The 18,711-nt window shown below is 40.3% G+C and overlaps 1 protein-coding gene across 7 annotated transcripts in view; it reads right to left on the bottom strand.

Moving 5' to 3' along the window:
- Positions 1-4,923: 4,923 nt before the first annotated feature.
- The window catches only part of LOC134204956 (AP2-associated protein kinase 1), a 28,098-nt gene continuing 14,310 nt past the window's right edge, over positions 4,924-18,711 (bottom strand). For all 7 annotated transcript variants that reach the window (XM_062679767.1, XM_062679770.1, XM_062679768.1 and 4 more), the window contains one exon: positions 4,924-7,684. The gene's annotated coding sequence lies outside the window, so the exon portion shown is untranslated. The remainder of the gene's footprint in view (positions 7,685-18,711) is intronic.

Below are 18,711 nucleotides of genomic sequence, written 5' to 3'. Positions count from 1 at the left end.
TCAGAAACCGTTTAACGGTGATCGAAGTACAGCGGATAGGTATGAAGAGAAGAAATAAATTAAAGATAGATCAGTTCTGATCGACACTTCAAAGCAGACAGCTTAACTTATTTCAGTGCTTCAGAAAACCTACAACCAGACAATACAATCGATAACATCCTTGCCCTAAATCAATGTACAAAAGTTGTTGGTGCGTTTTGGGTTGACCGAAGCGAAATCGTCGAAAATTCCTATGGACCCTGGCCACCTGCAACAAAAGGAGGTGGATGAGAAACTGCCGAACAGTCACCAATATTCGAGTCTAATTGGTGGTTTGTTGTATGTGGCAGTGAACACCCGACCGAACATCGCGTTCAGCGTATCAATCCTTGGGCGATCGATGAGCAATCCATCACAGGCATATTGGATGGAGGCTTAACGAATCCTCCGATATCTCAAGTGCACCCTGGATCATGAGCTTGGTCTGGGACCAGGACAAACGGCAATAGAGGTATTCGTCGATGCTGATTGGGCCCGAATTCCGGATTGCTGGTGACATTTGGTAGAGGAACAATCCACTGGACATCGCGGAAGAAAACTTATGTTGCATTGACCAACAGCGAAGAGAAATTTGTGGCGCTCGCCGAGTGCTGTCTAGAGGTGCAGTAGATCGATCGTTTGTTAAAAAATTTCTGCGTAACCATGCCGAAACCCATTCGAATTCACGAGGACAACCAGTCGTGAATCAAGCAACTGGAATCCGGCAAGATAAATAACCGATCTAAGCTCATGGACACGAAGTATTATTTCGTTCGTCAGCTGCATCAAGAAGGCATAATCTTGGTACAGCATGGTGGCCGACATGTTAACAAAGCCGTTAGCAAACCAAAAGTTAAAAAGGTTCCACGAGACAGCTGGCGTTCTTCCGTCGAGGAGGAGTGCTGAAGATTATGCGACTGCAAACCCCAGCATACCATGACTTTTAGGCGTTCCACAAATGTAAATTAATGTAGATTAAAAATTTAGTTCTGATTTGACCGTCTAGCAACAAAGTAGTTCTATGGATTCCGGTCCGACCAACGGCCCTTTCAAATGCGTGCAACCGTCTACGGACGGAGCTAATAAAATTTTAACAAGGTTCGACCTGTTATCTTTTGTTCTGTTGTTCTAAAACTGAGGATTATGCATACAGGATAGTGATAGCTAGGACCAACAGCACACCTCCTGAGAAATCCACGGAGATGATGGCCAGGACAGGATCTTCGAAGGTTTGTTCCCGAGGCATGACACATCGGACTGTCCCGCTACACTGTACGAGTCAATGGACGTGGTACCGCTAGTGACTAACGAAGAGCTTATCGCCACTACAAGAAAACTTAAGCTAAATAAGGCACTAGGTCCGGATTGTATTCCAAATTGAAAGCTATATCTACCGTCGTCGGGGGTGACAATGGGTCAAATGGGGGTGAGAATGGGTCACACTTTCAACTACTTAGAATGCGTGTAGATTAGATTGAATGTATCTGAGGGCATGAAGGCTAAAATATAAGATTCCTTTTTGAACAACTTTGCTAACCGACCTCCAGGGGGCCGGTGAGAGCGATGACCCATTCTCACCCCCCAGACCCATTGTCACCCCCGATGGCGGTACTGTCGATGAGAGTAAATTGAAAATATGAATTTTATATTAGTTTTTGATAACGAAATAAGTAATTAGTTTGAAATCAGTTCATATAATTTAGAATTCAACAGCAAACTTTGTTTTTTTTTTTTTTTTTGAAGGTTTACTGGCGGGACTCTGAATAGAGTAGAAACCTCTGCACCAGGCCTTTGATGATACCGTTGCATAATTCCTTTCGAAGCAGTTTGCCAGCCGTACACGGAACATGTCGTCCAAGAAGACGCTGTTGCAACTGAATCAGAGGGGATTACGTTCATAAATAGTCAGACAGGTCTCATGCTAACTAACATCGTTATAGTTTAAAGTCATTTTTGTCATTTTCTTGTCAGAGTCAAACTATTTTGTCAGTTTTTATGCTATTTAGACGTCTATTGTCATTGTACGCGATCGAAATCGACCGAAGCAGTTTTATCAACTCACATGGAACATGTTGCCCAATGCTTCATCGAAGAAACTGAGTCGGAAGTTTTTTTTTTTATCAAGTATGAGAAAGTGTTCAATCCCCGATTTATAAAAAATGACAAGTTAATAACTTTTGAAGCAGTTTTCCAGCCGTACAAGGATCATGTCGTCCATTAAGACACTGTTGAACTGGCTCAAAAGACATTACATTTACAACTCTAATAGATACTCTCTCCCATTATCTCATTCCCAATCATATAGATTTTTTTAATCTTCCGTTTATTTTGGAGGCTCAATTGCCGAATCATATAGATTGATCTGTACGATGTCATTCTTGTCTTTATGGTCAGAAGGTATGAAGTATGCGTTCCTTGAATTACTTTGCTTGCCTAAGTTATTGGTTCATCCTGTGTCAATACTATCAAACACAATGTAAGTTATGTCTTGTAAAAAGTGGAAACTGTTCGTGCATTTAGTCTATTTTATTGTTATTCCTTTGTCAAGGTATTACTATTGTTATGTTCTAATAAGTAGCTTGATCGTTTCCAAACTAACTGTCATTATCTATCATGTACTAATGATCAGTTATGAGTCAGCTATAGGATTCACTTTTCGGTGGCAAAGTGAAGCTTCATCACGCCTATTCCCTACTATAAGTAAAAATTATCGTGAATGAAGCCGTCATAAGATTGTTCATATACCATCATTATAATTTGCGGTATTTTTTATTATTGCTCTTCGAAGTGAGGCATAACAAAATAAAACTGGCACCACGTTCCTAGTTTTGAAAAAACTTCTACTCAGTGAATCCAGCAGTCGATTCCCTACGAATGTCTTGAATTTTGTCTTGTTTTTAAATAAATGCCTAGCTAGCTAAATGTAAGCGTGGCTACGACTCATCGTCACAGGGAACGCATCAGAAAAGTATTGCCGAAAAGAAGAGAACTTACATCATTATCACTGATGAAAAGGCCTCTGCCTGACTGCACTACCATTCAAGGCTCCAAGACACGATGTCCGTTGGATCACATGCAAATGCCGTAAATTAGTGCGTCAATGCCAGATATGTAACGCGGCACCAAACAAAAATAGTCAACATGTGATACCACCACGACAGGATATGTCTTTGGTTGCCATCTCAGTGCTAATGGCGTAAGCCGACCCACCGCGGCAAGGTAACATATCCGAGGGGAAGGTAGAATTCAACAGCAAACTTTGTTATGTCTTTATTAGAGAGATTTGCAGCCCTAGACTGGCTCACCTCTAAATCGAATACTCATTTTGTGGGCTTCGTGACCGTGCGGTTAGCGTACATCGTCTACACGCATGTTGTGCTAGGAAGTGTGGGTTCGACTCCCGCCTCGGTAAGGAGGAAACTTTTCGTGATCGAAAAATTCTCCACTGGTCCACTGGGTGTTATGTTTACTGTCAGTTGTATCATGCTAGGTGTTTGAGTGTTCAGTCTGTACGGTCTCTGGTCGAAGACGGTGTCCCTGTCTTTCTTTCATATTGATATCCAATGAAAAATCTCATAATTTAAAACTTAGTAATGTTGATTCCATTGACATCAAAATTTGTTTTCAGTATGATTCCACAGGGTATTCCACATGCTATAAAAACAAAAAAAAAGTAGGGGTAGTGCCAATAATAGAACAAAACCTGCCAAAGGCGTCTGTTCCCCTACTTGATTAGGTAGATAATTCTTATGAACATTCATAACAAAAACAGCATATTTCGTTTGCAGGTTGCCTTTAATCTTCTAAAAACAACAACTCACTTTTCACTAAGATAATTGACAGCATAATTTGATGTAAATCTGCTGATAACTGTGGAATGCATATTAAAAACATGTTTCGATATATTTTTTTTATTAAATAATAATTGATATAAAATTGTTTTCAGTATGATCTCAACAAGAGCTTAATATCAATTTGCTCTCATTTTTTCAACCTATTTTGCTCGGGTTAGGACCCGCAACATGCAGACAGAAATAAAATTTGATCTGATTCAACCGGTGGCTCTATACGTTCAAAGGAAAGGACCTCCTTAGCCGTGCGGTAAGACGCGCGGCTACAAAGCAAGACCATGCTGAGGGTGGCTGGGATCGATTCCCGGTGCCGGTCTAGTCAATTTTCGGATTGGAGATTGTCTCGACTTTCCTGGGCATAAAAGTATCATCGTGCTAGCCTCATGATATACGAATGCAAAAATGGTAACCTGGCTTAGAAACCTCGCAGTTAATAACTGTGCAAGTGCTTAATGAACACTAAGCTGCGTCCCAGTGTGGGGATGTAATGCCAAAAAGAAGAAAAAGAAGATCAAGTGTACAAAAAAGAAAATATTTTGAACTGTATAAAATACGGCAGGCATCAGTAGGCTGGTCACTTAGTGCGAATGTCGGAGGAAAGAGTATCAAAAACAATTTTCAACGGAAAACCGGATAGAGGCCGGCGACTTCGTGGGAGTCGGACCTGGGGACCCTAAACGTTAAGGAGCTTTACAATACGCCAGGCATGGGTGTAACTAACGCTGTAGCCAGGTAGATAAAACATATGTAATTTACGTTAAGACGCTCGAAAACAATTAATAATTTCTTTCATGCTTGTTAGTCAATAAGGGCAGATGTCCATTTCGGAAAGCAGGCCTTCGGTATGTTCTAGCTTAAACAAAAGTCCCTTCAAAGTAAGTGTTTACGCTTTTGCTCAAATAATTGATTACCTTCATAATATATTGGTTGTTCGCTTTCTATTACTGTTTTAGTTTGTTTTGCGTGGAAGGTAAATATTATAATTATCCGTTGCTGTTTTGTTCTCTCTGCTGTATGGTACACCTTCTATTTTTGGTTCGTGTTACTTTAGTTGCTGTTTATCGATATTCATGTTATTTTGGGCTGTTTCGATGTCAAAATGTCGATTCGCTCAAATAATATATCAGAGTGTATGGATAATTTTAGGGTAGGGTATCTTTCAACGCGATTGGTTGCAATTCAATATATCAAAATCTTTAGTTAATAAGGAATTTGCCGCAATTAGCAACAATATGTAGGGAAAATGAAGGCTTTGGCTTTTTTCTTTTCTTGACATTGGGGTTTTTGTTGAACAAACTTCAAAATTAGGCGAAAAAAATTTGCTGTAGGTACAAAAAAAATAGTCAAATTTATTATAAGTAGGTCTGAGAAAACCCCCTGCCAATAAAACAAAACTTGCCCAAGCTGTCATCTTCCTTATGTGAATATCACCAACGCTTTTGCGATGGCATTTAATGATAGCGTAAGGGGTACTTTATTTTAAACATTTTGTTCCTGATTTGTAGATCAATTGAAACTAGGGCAATCCAATTATTTGGTCTAGATATGAAGGGATTAGGAATTCGCAGAACTGTTCATACACACTAAGAAGATTAAAATGATGTTCGCCAGTTTCTGTATAACAGCACTTTAGATTTTTTTTATCGATTTATGTATCATTTATGTAATTAGCTTTATCTCGATAAGGAATAGAAGATATATGTGATGGCTTGTCTCTTATCTTCGATTGAGCTCAATTAAATTCCGTCACCAACAAATTCGAATGTTGACCACAAGCCTTATCTGGTGTGTTTTGCATGACAATTGAATCTTGTTTGCAGCAGCGATGACATATAGTGCTATCGTGGCTATTGTGTATAAATATCTATTTTGTGATTTCCAATGTCTCTGCTACATATATCACACTGTGATTTGATTTGAGGAGAAAAATGAAAACATATTCCTATTTATAAATTATTGAAAAGAAATATTTACAGTGGTATAACCTAAAGAAAAAATTACAAAACTAAACAAATGCGATCAACAAAACAACTAACACCATGAAATGGTGCAGTAAGAACTATAACAACGCAATCACGTTTTCAAACGTATTTGAATCCTCTGAACGGACGTGGCTCATATTGGTGCGGCTTATACAGGTGTAATACATATAACATACTAATTTCAGGGATAACTAAGACTAGAAAGGGACGTATGGGTATGAACAGAGATAAACGAAAATAATGAACGGTGATAAGTGACCGGATTATATAATCGACACAATTACATTTACTGAAATTATGATATGCTGTAAGAAAGAATCTGATTGCACAATTTCTCAATCGCCCGATAATAACCAGATAATACGATTGACTACTCCTTTCAAATTATTTTGGTAATGATAGCAGACATTGTACTGGGTCATCAACATCATTCTGGTTCTTGTTCCGTTCGTGTTGAATGGTCACTTTGCTTATAAGACGAGATGTATAGCATTCAACGGTGAAGATCTCTAGATCTACAAGCACGTAATTGGAAAAAGATCCAAGCGCGTAGTAAATCAGCTAAAAAAGCTTGAAAAGACAATTAGCCATTCTTTCAACTAACACAGGCAAATGTGAAAATCCAGCAAATAGAACTGGATTGATAAAAACATATCTACATGAACCGAAGGAAGTTAGAATATTAAATTATTTGCATATGTCAATCATAATATAGGTATCTAAATTCTGGAGGATTGTTGGGGATTGAAAATTTTGCGTGACAGAATAATGGTTCAAAGAGAAAATAACATAATAACAAACATGGCATAATGATCAATGATACAAATAGTGCACATACACGATTAAGTATCAGAACGATGCAAGTTTTGAAGGTAATAATCTCGGGAATATTGCAATGTTTCGCTGAAAATGCGCAAAATAATTTGCGATTATGGTTACAAAATAAATTAATTCATAGGCCAATTTCCACACAAAAGAGGCTATACAACTATGAAAGATTTCATAGTTTACAGGGACTATCTATTGAATGAATTAAATAATACTTGAGAAGAAAGGCTTGTTTGTCATGAAATCTAATCAAATCCATAAATAGATGACGAACCTTTCCTTTATGTTGCGTACATAATGGCGATGATATGACCCGATGAGGGGAGACACATTACTATTCATTGGACAGTATCATGATGTTTTTTTTTTGTTTATAACGATTTCTAGTGACAGAACGCGGAAGTGTCATAAAACAGGAACAACAAATGTGTAAATATATGGTTTACTTCTGCATTTGTAATAATTCATATATGTATATAAGCATATGTACACTAATTATTGCATCTCTTTTTCCTACGAAAAATATAGCTTTCGGATGCTCTACAATCACACTCGACGTTGCTTTACTTAAGGTTTAATTCACATTGTGCCATTCTCCCGACGTCTGTGATGTAGGACAATGTGAATCTAATCTTATCGAAATAGGCTTCCCCAATTTTACTTTAACTGTCACACCATATTCATATCGGCATCTTCACTACGCCACACCGCTTCGGTGGCGTGTCATTTTTATGTGCATTGATTAATGTACTAACCTTTAATCAATTAATACTAACAGCTCTGTTCAGGTGATGGTAAATAGCAGTGCAATAACTCATTTTTGAATACTACCAATCGGCGATCACTAACATCGTGAAGTTATTGTTATTTTAAGTAATACCTGCTACATATATCTTCTGTAGAACCCCTTGGTGTTATGCTTTAGACTCACTTCATTGAAATTGCTCAGACAGACTACAGTAGCCCTCATGGTTCACGATATTGTCGATTGTTAATACAATGGCGCTGAAACGAGAAACAAGGAAACAAATACCTATAAATCGATAGTGATATGTGACAAAAAGATAAACCAATTACATTTGGGAAATCAATTTACTTTTCATATGAAAAGAACAATACAATACAATACAATAAAGCTGGTCTATGAAATTATGATTTAGAATTTTTGAATTATAATTTTGTAGAAAGCGACTACTTTGAAAACCTGGTATTCCGACATTAGGTACAGTGGGGCAAGTGAATAAAAGAAATCGTATAGTTAATGCTGATCAAGTCATAAAAGTTGAATATAATATTGCAATTGATCATATTTATGACTCATTGAATCATCTATCCAATCTTTAAATGTCAGCGAACAAGATCTTTGAAAAATACTTTCAGGATACAAATTATTTAGAAAACCAAAAAATCTTTTTGGTTTTCTAAATAATTTGTTAAATAAATAACTTGTGGGGTAAGTGAAAAAATAATTTTAAAGAGGATTTTTCAATATAAGAACCCCTTTTTTGTTCATATATTTCATGCCAACGATAATTATAAGGTACACTGGGGGAAGTGGAAAAGGAAAAATCGATAGTGCATGTTTGAATTAGTGTAAAACCAGTTTAAATGATTCAAATGCATTCAATCAAAATGGGCTATCAAAAACAGTCAATTTTGCACCACCTGTGCGGTAATTCATACCATTTTGGTATCTTGAAGTTTTTGGAAATAGATTTTAAAATTAGGAGTTGTTTTTCCACTTACCCTAGAGGGATGGGGTAAGTGGAAAACCCATGTTACCTTGACCTCAATAGTGATAAGTAGTTACATATAACTAAAATCAATACGATAATTGCTCTGAGTATCTTTTGTGGAATAATTTCATTACCTTAACGGAAGAGATCCTCAAGGAATTCTCGTAATAGCTAGGGGAGGGCAGGTTTTGCCTTCTCGAACACTAAGTGTACGTAAAGTCTGGATGTTCGCCCCAAAGATGAACTTTTTAAAGGAAAATTGGGATTTACATGATTATAAACTAATCAACTTAGTCACTAACTAAAAAACTAATCAACTTAACGAATTGAGATGATGTCTGTATGTGCGTATTTATATGTATGTGTGTGCGCAAAGAACGTACAAATCATTCCTTGTCGTGTTTCTGGACGAGCCGGACGTATTTTACTCCCGTGTCTCATCACGTGACGCGCTTTATACCGCTAGAGTTTTTTTTCCCCTGTTTAGTATTCGGCGGGTTGTTTTTATATCATTAAGTTGCCTACGCGAGTGTAAAGCTAGTTACAAGGTGATTTATCCAGCCGACTAGTTAAGGAAGCGAGCTGTTCTAGCGATGCTATTGCAGTCTCGTTAGTTTGGTTTTTTTTTTCATCAAGTGCTGCGACGACGATCAGTATCAATCAGCATCAGGTCGTCATCGACAAAGCTACCTACTCGGGTAGGCAGCAAACAGGCTAAGTAAAAAGATTGTATCCCATTGTCTCTTTGCATTCGTTTAACTTTCATCCACGCACCAGTGGTGAAGCTTTTGTGTGCTCTGCCTGTCGTTAGGCAAGGGTGGCACCGTTGCATTAGAGTGGGACGAAACGCAAGTTTGTTTGAATTATTATTAAAAACTTTTTTTTCTTTTTTTTGTGTTTGTTTTGTTATTATTATAATTAAAACCTATTAGTATTATTTTTTTTTCTCTTCTATTTTTTTTGGGGGGTATTTTGTATTACATTTCATGGACGAAGAAAACGGAGGCGAAACGCCTCCCAAAGACAATGTCGTTCGCACGCGATTCTACCAGGCTTCTTCGCCTGGGCCTTGGGTTGTTTACTTTCGGCAGAAAGTGAAAAGTATTGATTTCCTAGGAATCAAACGTGATTTGATGCGTCGTTTTCCGAAAACTGATTTTCATCAAATCAATCGGAACAAACTACGTGTAACCGCGCCTACATACCAGGATGCAAATGCTATCGCAAAAGACCAGAACTATAATGTGGAATATTTGGTTTATGTGCCCTCGCGGGAGGTCGAGATTGAAGGCGTAATTAACGCAGTGAGCCTGACTTGCAAGGATGTGCTTGCAGGAAAAGGCCGTTTAAAGAATGCCCTGCAATCTACCGTGGATAATCTGGACTGCAAGGAATTGCATTCAGCATCCATGGTAGATGGTAAAAAAGTATATTCGAAGTCAAGTTCGCTACGGGTAACGTTTGCCGGTTCGATACTCCCAAAATATGTAGATATCGAAAATATGTTGTTTCCGGTGCGTCTTTTTGTACCCAGAGTTTTCAATTGTACCAACTGCAAACAGTTGGGGCACACTGCCGAGTTTTGCGACAACAAGCCCCGTTGTGGCAAATGTTTTGAAAGACATAGGGAGGAGTCCTGCCAACAACAAGTTACAAAGTGCGCTTATTGTGGCATGGACCCTCCCATGGTTCTGCAAGAATGTCCGGTGTACAAAAGCGCACCCAAAAAGTTAAGCGTTCATTAGTACAGCGCTCTAAGCAGTCGTATGCAGAAATGGTGAAGTCGCAAGACACATCCGCAACTGCCAACGCAACGGCTGCTATTTCAGCTGCCGTTCAAGTAAGTGATTTTATGATGTCATTTCCATAGACGAATCGGACTCTGACGTAGCCGATATGGATGATTCTGCGGAGGTACACGTACCCGAAAAGAGGAAGAAACTCTCTTCCCCGGGATTGCGCCGTAAGAAAACAAAATCATCCCTAGAAGCTTGCCGAAATCTGATGGTAATGGGGGATTATTTAAAATTCCGAAGCAGCCTGTCTATACTGCTCCTTTTGACCCATGTTGCAGTAAGACATTCCCGCCATTGCCTAAAACTGATGTTACAAAGAAACATCAGGCAAGGAATATCTCTGAGCAGAAAACTGCTACTCGCACTTCTAAGAATCTCGTCCAAGCGAGGACTGATATCCTTTAAGGATCTTGTGGATCGTATTTTGAACTTGTTCAATATTCCGAATTCATTGAGGCCAATCATTGACCTCTTTATTCCAACAGTTGAAAGTTATCTGAAGCAATTGACTGTTTCATGGCCCCTTCTTGCAGGACTTGTATCTTTCGATGGATAATACGAACATACAAGATACAATCACTGTGCTGCAGTGGAACTGTCATAGTCTGAAACATAAATTGGACGTGTTTAAGTTTTTAATTCGCAACTCCGATTGCGATATATTTGCACTCTGTGAAACATGGCTTTCTTCTGAAGATGAAATCAACTTCCACGATTTTAACATTTTAACACTTTCTACAAAATTCCCATTCCGACTGTTAATGGTTTAGAAATCGTCGCTTGCCAAGTAAATGTAAAGAATAAAGACCTTTGCATAGCTTCAGTGTATATTCCCCCAAATGCCTCACTTAATCGTCGGCATCTTTGGAGCGCAGTCTCTCTTTTATCATCCCCAGTTTTAATACTGGGTGATATGAATGCACATGGTATTGCATGGGGCGAAACTAGAGACGATAACAGAGCGCCTATTTTCTATGATTTGTGCGACGATTTCAACTTGAATATTTGGAACACAGGCGAAGTAACTCGAATAGGACCTCAAGGTCAGGAAAGTCGAATAGATCTGTCTTTATGCTCTAATTCACTATCATTAGATTCCACGTGGAAGGTAATCCAAGATCCCCATGGTAGTGACCACATGCCGATAGTCACCACAATCAAAAGCGGCTATCAACGATCAGTGCCAGTTACTGTTCCTTTCGACCTCACGAAAAACATTGACTGGCAAAAATTTGCATCGGCGGTAAACATTGGTATTGAATCAACTGATATTCTTCCTCCACTGGATGAGTATCGATTCCTTACCGAATTGATTCATAAAAGCGCACTAGAAGCTCAGAAACGACGCGTTCCAAGTACATCTGTCATAAGAAGACCAGCCACTCCTGGATGGGATGATGAATGTACTAAGTTGTATTCCGAGAAATCTGATGCCTTCAAGGCTTTCCGTAAACACGGAAGGTCTGAGCTTTTCGAAGAGTATTTGAGGCTTGAAAGAAAGCTCAAAAATCTTCTCAAGGCTAAAAAACGTAGCTACTGGCGACGTTTTGTCGAGGGACTATCACGAGAAACCTCAATGACAACACTTTGGAAAACGGCCCGCAACATGCGGAACCGCATTTCCACCAACGAGAGTGAAGAATACTCCAATCGATGGATATTCAACTTCGCAAAAGGTCTGTCCAGATTCCGTACCAGCTGAACCGCTATTTCGAGAATCTACGCTTGATCCCGGTTCTTTGGGTGGACCATTCTCAATGCTGGAACTATCTATGTCTCTTCTTTCATCAAACAATTCTTCTCCGGGATGCGATAATATCAAATTCAATCTTCTAAAAAACCTCCCAGATATCGCTAAAAGACGATTACTTGACCTGTACAACTGTTTCATGGAGTACAACATTGTGCCACCAGAATGGCGCCAGGTCAAAGTAATAGCTATTCAAAAGCCTGGGAAACCAGCGTCTAATCACAATTCATACCGACCGATTGCCATGCTATCATGCATGAGAAAATTATTGGAGAAAATGATCCTTTCAAGAATTGACCATTGGGTCGAACAAAATGCATTACTGTCAAATACTCAATTCGGGTTTCGAAAAGGTAAAGGAACAAATGACTGTCTAGCGTTGCTCTCTTCAGATATACAGCTGGCCTATGCGCACAAGGAGCAACTGGCTTCAGTTTTCTTGGATATTAAGGGCGCTTTTGATTCTGTTTCCATAGAAGTACTGTCGGAAAATCTGCACAGTAGTGGATTACCCGTTATTTTGAATAATTTCTTGTACAATTTGTTGTCAGTAAAACACATGAACTTTACTCTCGGCACTCTGACAACTTCCAGAAATAGCTACATGGGCCTTCCCCAAGGTTCATGTTTAAGTCCCTTGCTTTACAATTTCTATGTTAAAGATATTGACAATTGTTTGGAAGGACAATGCACGCTTAGACAACTTGCAGATGATGCCGTGATCTCTCTAAGAGGTTCATGTGCAGAAGTCCTGCAAAGACCATTGCAAAATTCCCTAAATAACCTGACTGTTTGGGCCAGACATTTAGGGATCGAGTTCTCTCCGCAAAAACTCAATTGGTTGTGTTTACTAAGAAGCGGTATCCTGCTCAACTGAAACTAAAGCTGTTGAAAGATGACATAAACCAATCTTTATCTTCTAAATACCTTGGGGTCTGGTTTGATTCTAAGTGTACCTGGAAGACCCATATTGATTATTTGTTAGAGAAATGCCGAAAAGGATCCATTTTCTCCGTTCTATCTCCGGAACATGGTGGGGCGCTCACCCGGAAGACCTCATCAAACTATATAAAACGACTATTCTCTCTGTTTTAGAGTATGGCTCTTTCTGCTTCCTCTCAGCAGCTGAGTGCCACCTAATCAAATTGGAACGAATTCAATATCGTTGTTTGCGTATTGCCCTTGGCTGTATGCATTCAACGCATAACATGAGCCTGGAGGTGCTTGCTGGAGTCACTCCTATAAAGCACCGTTACTGGGAGCTCTCACTTAGAATACTGATCAAATGTGGAACAAGTAACACACTTGTATTAGAAAACTTCGATAATATGCTTGAACTGGCTCATCGTTCAAGATACCTGCGAGTCTATCTCAACTACATATCGTCAGATCTCTGTCTTCCATGTTATAATCCACCTCGAGTTCACTTCGTCAACGACAGTTCCTCAATTGAATACGATCTGTCCATGAAACACGCTATTCAAGGAATACCAGATCATCTTCGACAAATATCTATCCCTTCCATTTTTTCTGAAAAATATGAACATGTCAATTGCAATAACAGATACTTCACTGATGGTTCTCACATTAACGGATCCTCTGGCTTCGGTTTTTTCAACGTAAATTCAACCACCTTCCGAAAACTTCAAGAATTGTGTTCGGTTTATGTTGCTGAGCTGGCAGCAATTAATTTCGCTTTGGGGATAATTTCCAATCAGCCCGTAGACCATTATTTCATCTTCTCGGATAGTCTTAGTTCTATCGAGGCACTCCGGTCGATGAAACCTGTTAAGTACGCATCTTACTTTCTTACAACTGTAAGAGAGCAGATGCGTGATTTGGTCGAAAGATCATTCAAGATTACCTTTGTATGGGTCCCATCCCATTGCCTAATCTATGGCAATGAGAAGGCGGACTCGCTAGCAAAGGTGGGCGCACAGGAAGGTGAAGTTTATGATAGACAAATCTCGAACAACGAGTTTTTCCCATTAGTCCGTCAGAGTACTCTTCAAAATTGGCAAATGATTTGGTCACACAATGAACTTGGACGGTGGCTATGGAAAAAGTTCCTAAAGTTTCTGCGCGAGCGTGGTTCAGAGGTGAGGACTTAAGCCGAGGCTTCATTCGCACGATGTCGAGACTTATGTCCAATCACTATTCACTAAACGCACACCTCTATAGAATAAACCTGGTTGATAGCAACCTATGTAGGTGTGGAGCCGGTTACGATGACATCGATCACGTAGTTTGGTATTGCTCGGAAAACGACGCCTCCAGAGAGCAACTATTGGATACCCTTGTGGCCTGAGGTAAACAACCCTACAGGGAAGTAAGAGGTGTTTTGGGGATCGCGATGTGGTTTATATGCAGGCCATCTATGCCTTTCTTTGCTCGTCTGACATAAAAGTCTAATTCCCTATCTTTTTTCTTTCTCGTTTTTGTTTTTGTCTTATTGTTCTGTGTAATACGAAGCTATGGCCATCCGGAAGATGCTCCCTGACGAACCACAACTCGAGCCCGACGCTACGCCATACCGTTATTGACGTCAAATACCCGGATGAGCAGCTGAAATACCTCAAACCTAAATCCCAACCTAGTCCGTCCTGAAATTACGCAATCTAACCTTGAGTCGCCACGAGTATCTTGGTCTATACCCTTTCCCCTTACTAACTGTTGATAATAAGATGATATCGATTGTAAATATCATAAAGTCTCGGCTCCGTTAAGTGTTATACACGCCTGAGCCTGTCAAATAAACACAATAGATAAAAAAAAAAAAAAAAAAAGAACGTACAAAATTATCCGCTATTCTGAATCACTTGTCCTTAACCAATTTGTTCGCAAAAAAATACATTCAACGGCGAAGCTTGTTATGAATAAAAATCAATGTGAATTATACAAAATATTTACCTATAAGTGCTATTCTTAACTTTCTTATACATTTTTTTTCATATGAAAAACATGTGAAAGGCATCAATACCGATAGGAACATATTTAGATGCACAGCTATCGAAATAAACCGTGGAGGGAAGAAAAAAATTGCGTTATTAGAACATTATCCACTTCCCCGCAGTGTTTGATACCTGGGGTAAGTGTAAAATCTTTGAATTATTTGCTTTCTTGGTACAAACCACTACCAATTGAACGGGATTAGTTTAATTGTATTATAATGGTCACCTGCAAGGAATGTAATTGTCGCTCAAAAATGCAAAAAACAAGCGACAAAAAAGAATAACGATAACTCTTTGTCCTCATCTGCAGAGGATAAAGACATTGTTGCGTTCCATTTTATTTGCAACAAACATGGAGATGTAATTGTTGTGAACTTTTCAAACTGCGAAAACTTGAATATTTCAGAAATCAAACGCAAATCATGTCAACAGATGGTTAAGTTTATGTCTAAACTGTGATAACTGCTACTTATTTAACCAAAAACATCATCGGAAACTGACTACTTCTCAAAATGGGCGGCCGGCGATCATTGTCCTATTCTGTTGCAGTTTGGGACAAACGCTTATTGCGAGTTGAGTTTGTCCCAACATTTACAAGAGAGGACAATGTTGTTGTCATTGGCAATGTTGTTATTTTACATTCCTTGGTCACCTGTGATAAAAATTCACTTGAAAAAAGAACAATTTGTGCAAATAAGAATTGATTTTATGAATGCAAAAATTAACTTTTCGCGAAACCTAAAGTTACAGTTCAAGCGTTAACCGTGTTAGTGTATGTATTATACAAATTTCAACATAGTATGAGTGTGAGCATCAAAGTATAAGCTTGCATAATGTTATGATGTGGTAAAAACTATAAAGTATGTACAATTCCAATTTTTCGAGTCGATTTTTACACTTACCCCCTTTTTCCACTTCCCCCAGTGTACCTTACTAAATTGAGCATAACTGTGATCTGTTGTGATGCTTATTGATACTTCATGAAAATCAAAGGGCACTGGAATGCCTCCATCAAATGATTTTTTTTGTTTTCTTTTTTTTAACTTTTGGAAATCTAACATTTCATCTCCATTTGTGTCTAACGATACTTTCTGTTTCAGGTTTATAGTAAGATAATGAACCTTGGCGATAATGTTGTTTTGTGTATGCAGAGAAATTATGTTTGAAATATTCATCAAACCTCATCAGCGTTGTGTTTCAATTACAATCCACTAAGGATTTCAGTAGAAGAGTCTACATTAACAAATTGCCAAATCTTCGTAATTTCGTTAGTTGTTGATATATTTGAAATAGTAGTGATTCTTGTAAGTATTAAAGTAAGTAAGTAAGTAACCTCTATAAATATCATTTTTTCACGAATTATTTATCACACATGCGGATTATTTAATACACTGACACGCTTTGCACTTTCGGTTCCTGATTTAGTATTACCACGTATCACTCTAATAACCAAAAGCCTACGAATGAGTTTGAATTGGTATCATTTGTTTATATAAGCTTAATAGAAATTATTTGTCTTTGAAAAAATAGAGAAATGCATATTCAATGTCGGAAAATTTTCACCCATTGTAAAAAAACAGGCAAAGCAATAAAACTTTTTTCAATTTTTTGAATATTTTTGTGGCTTGAATTAAAAACTACAGAGAAAATCCAACCTATCAATGCACTAATTGAATGTGTTTTTTTTAATATTAATCCATGGACTGCCCCAACGTAGCAAGAACAAGAGGAAACCGAAGACGTCAAGGGCCGAAAAGAAGGCCCAGCCGAATGAGGGTAGCAAGAAGTCTTGGGTAGGCACCAATCGCTTCAGGGGCGGCTAGTCATCAAGACGGACGAGGCTAAGTACTCGCCACTCGGACGTCTTGAAGGCGATGAGGAGTGACGTTAAGCTCGGTAAACTCGGCGCCGACGTACGTCGAATAAGACGTACCCGGATGGGCGAGATGATCCTCGAACTGAAGCGGGCGTCTCGCAAAAAGGGCGCCGTCTACAAGAAGTTGGCGGAGGAAGTCCTAGACGAGACGGTCAAGGTGAGGACACTCACGACGAAGGTGAATCTAAGGGTTAAAGACCTGAACGAGATCACCCAAGTCGAATAGCTCGTCACGGCACTGCGTTGACAGTGTGAAGTGGAGACGCCCACCGCAGCCGTTCGGCTACGGAAAGGTCCGGCAGGGGCGCAGGTAGCATTGGTTCGGCTATCTGTAGCGGACGCCTTCAAGGCAGTCAAGTTAGGGAGCATCAAGGTGGGATGGTCGGTGTGCCCTGTGGGCATATACGAGCAACTCGAAGTTTGCTTCAAGTGCCTGGAACCGGGGCACAAGCAATGGGACTACAAAGGCCCTGATACAAAGCAAGCTCTGCCGACGCTGCTGATTGGAGGAACATAAGGCACAATGCTGCGCGAAAACTCCCAATTGTTTGATTTGTTCCAGCAAAGCTGTGAAATCACACAATAAATAAATAAATAAAGCTCTGAGGGCAAAGGAACAGCAAACACCCAAAGGGGGGTTCGAAGTGCCCGGCGTTTAAGCGTGCTGCAAAATCACAGTGCAGGTAACGCAGCTACACCTGAACCATTGTGATGCAGCCCAGCAACCGCTGTGTCAGACAGTTACTGAACGGGGGACGGATATCGCCATCATAGCGGATCCTTACCGGGTACCCGCCAGGAACGGTAATTAGGTCACCGATGGGTCTAAAATGGCGGCGATATGGAAAACGGGGAAATACCCAGTCCAAGAGTTGGTGTCTTCGACACACGAGGGCTTCGTCATTGGCAAAGTCAACGGAATCTTCTTCTGCAGCTGCTATGCGCCTGATCGATGGTCAATCAAGCAGTTCGGTCGTATGCTGGATTGTTTGACGGCTAACTTGATGGGGCGTAGGCCGGTGGTGATAGCGGGGGACTTCAACGCTTGGGCCGTGGAATGGGGAAGCCATTCCACGAATCAACGAGGGCAGATCCTTCATTAAGCACTTCCACAGTTATTAACTGCGAGGTTTCTAGGCCAGGTTACCATTTTTGCATTCGTATATCATGAGGCTAGCACGATGATACTTTTATGCCCAGGGAAGTCGAGCCAACTTCCAATCCGAAAATTGCCTAGACCGGCATCGGGAATCGAACCCAGCCACCCTCAGCATGGTCTTGCTTTGTAGCCGCGCGTCTTACCGCACGGCTAAGGAGGGCCCCTACCGGATTACTGGTGGACTCAAGCAATTGCGAACCTGCGGGTACGGAGGCGGATGCAGCGAGCACGCACAGAAGAGGAGCGTGTTGAACGACGGGTGGCGTTCGTGGCTGCCAGAGCCGCTCTGAAGACTGAGATTAGATCAAGCAAAAAAGCCTGCTTCGAGGGCCTGTGTCAAAGTGCCAACGCGAATCCATGGGGTGACGCCTATAGTGTCGTAATGGCCAAGACACGTAGGGCGATGGCCCCTACAGAGCGGTCTCCAGAGATGCTGGAGAGAATCATCGCGGGGCTATTCCCACGCCATGACCCAAGTCCCTGGCCTCACTTTGTGGAGCTGCCTGGGGCCAGGGTGGCCGACGAGGGACGAGTAACTGTGGCGGAACATGCGGGGATTGCACAGTCCCTTAGTGTAGGTAAGGCGCCAGGATCGGATGGTGTTCCGAACCTGGCCACCAAAGCGGCCATTGCTGAGGCTCCCGAGATGTTCAGATCTGTCATGCAGAGATGCCTGGACGAGGGAGTCTTCCGTGAAGCATGGAAAAGGCAGAGCTTGGTCCTATTTCCAAAGGCGGGAAAACCACCGGGGGATCCGTCAGCAT

Source organism: Armigeres subalbatus, chromosome 1 (assembly GCF_024139115.2).
Source record: "Armigeres subalbatus isolate Guangzhou_Male chromosome 1, GZ_Asu_2, whole genome shotgun sequence".
NCBI classification, from domain to species: Eukaryota; Metazoa; Arthropoda; class Insecta; order Diptera; family Culicidae; genus Armigeres; species Armigeres subalbatus.
The sequence above is the reverse complement of the archived record's forward strand: the minus strand, read 5'-3'. Positions and strand labels throughout refer to the sequence as shown.